Here is a 2,005-nt window from a genome sequence, read left to right as displayed (position 1 = left end):
GAGGAGGAAGAGGAACAACAGCAAGAGGAGGAGGAGGAAGATCAGGAAGAGAAGGAAGAGGAAGAACAGCAAGAGGAGTAGGAGGAGGAAGAACAGCAAGAGGAGGAAGAAGAAGAACAGGAAGAGGAAGAACAGCAAGAGGAGTAGGAGGAGGAAGAACAGGAAGAGGAAAAACAGTAAGAGGAGAAAGGGGAAGAACAGCAAGAGGAGGAAGAGGAAGAACAGGAAGAGAAGGAAGAGGAAGAACAGCAAGAGGAGGAAGAAGAACATGAGGAGGGGGGAAGAGGAAGAACAGGAAGAAGAACGGGAAGAGGAGGAAGAGGAAGAAGAACACGAAGGGCTATGGAAGGAACACACGCAGCAGAGGGGGAGGAAGAGAGAGAGAGAGAGAGAGAGAGAGAGAGAGAGAGAGAGAGAGAGAGAGAGAGAGAGAGAGAGAGAGTAATAACAAAGACAGGACGAAAAACATTGAAAAAAAAACACCAAAAAATCAAATATTATGGTGTAGGTAAGCACATTATGGTGGTTAATAAAAGGTGCTTCTCCAACATATAGTGTACGTGTTTTCTACCTTAAGGAAGAGGAAGAGGAAGGCAGTGAAATTACTAAGCTTACATTACAGGGGAGTTCCGGAGGGTGATGAAGCTTCCCCTGTTGTTAGTTTCCTTATTGGCGGAGCGTGTTCCAGTATGTCACGGGGGCTCTGTGGGGGACTACTGATTGAAACTGCACATTTACTGATAATAATAATAGTAATAGTGGTAATATGAGTAACAATATGAGTAATAACAAGCAGAAACTTCATCTAACATTAACAATAACAATACGAAGAAAACCTCACCAAATACACCGAACTCCAGCTCCTCATGCTCCACTTACCTCACCTCTCCACCTCACGTCTTCTCCACTCCTCCATGTGTCCCTCCACCGCCTCCACTTGCTCTCATTTCGCCACAAAACTCAGAAAATATAAAACTTTTCCATTTGTTTACTGTCACCGGGATCACAGTAACGGTCCCCCTCCCCACCCCCAGGTAATTCTCGCGTTCGATTCTGCCCTTCTGTTTACTGTTTTGTCGACTTTCTTTTGTTGCTTCTTATTTTTAAGACAATAAAAGTTGAAAAATGCTTGATGTATTTTTGTTTTTGTTTATTAGTTTTAGTTTTTTTGAATTTATATGTTTAGATCATTCATCGGAGCCGAAATCGTTTTGCTGACGTGTTTATTTATTTATTTTTTTCTTCTTTTTTTCATGTCAATGTAGGTGAATAAATGTTTGATATATTTTTTATTGTTCGTTTTTTCTTGATTAATTTTAGTTTTTTTTTATTACTAGTCATGATTTATATATGATTTATCTATTTTGTCGACATGTTTATTTGATTTATTATCCTTTTCTTATATAAAAGTATGTGAATAAAAGCTTAATATATTTTTTACTTTGCTTTTTCTTGGTCTACTTTGCTTTTTTATCACTCGTTTCCTTTTTATTTGATTTACGTCAGCCGAAACTGTTTTGTCGACATTCTTATTTTCTTTATTCTCGTTTTCTGATACCAAAGTATATGAATAAATACTTAATATATTTTCATTCTAATATTTTCGTGATGTGTTTATCCTTTTTACTCGTTATTTCTATTATTACTGTATGCATGGGAGCATTGGGGAAAAAGGAGACGGAACAGAAAAATTAATAGGAAAAGTACTGAAATAATAGTTACTAATAATCAAGCTACATAATTTATAAACACAAAATCCACCAACAAAAACAACGAAACTAAAAAAAAAAAAAATAATAACAAAACAAAAAAAAAAAAAAAAAAGTGGACTCGAACGCTCTCCGCTGATCCAACATGTTCAAATACTGCTGCTTCCAGGCGGATTGAAAAGTTTATATATATATATATATATATATATATATATATATATATATATATATATATATATATATATATATATATATATATATATATATATATATATATATATATATTTTTTTTTTTT

At 34.9% G+C, this 2,005-nt stretch overlaps 1 long non-coding RNA gene across 1 annotated transcript in view; it reads right to left on the bottom strand.

Moving 5' to 3' along the window:
* The window catches only part of LOC135098272 (uncharacterized), a 6,420-nt gene extending 5,385 nt beyond the window's left edge, over positions 1-1,035 (bottom strand). Inside the window, exons 1-2 of the long non-coding RNA XR_010266769.1 lie at positions 880-1,035; positions 616-703 (exon numbers count right to left, since the gene is read on the bottom strand). This is a non-coding gene — a long non-coding RNA (uncharacterized LOC135098272). The remainder of the gene's footprint in view (positions 1-615; positions 704-879) is intronic.
* Positions 1,036-2,005: the final 970 nt, after the last annotated feature.

This window comes from Scylla paramamosain, unplaced genomic scaffold, assembly GCF_035594125.1.
Source record: "Scylla paramamosain isolate STU-SP2022 unplaced genomic scaffold, ASM3559412v1 Contig53, whole genome shotgun sequence".
Classification (NCBI taxonomy): domain Eukaryota; kingdom Metazoa; phylum Arthropoda; class Malacostraca; order Decapoda; family Portunidae; genus Scylla; species Scylla paramamosain.
This window is presented reverse-complemented; position numbering and strand designations above follow the sequence as displayed.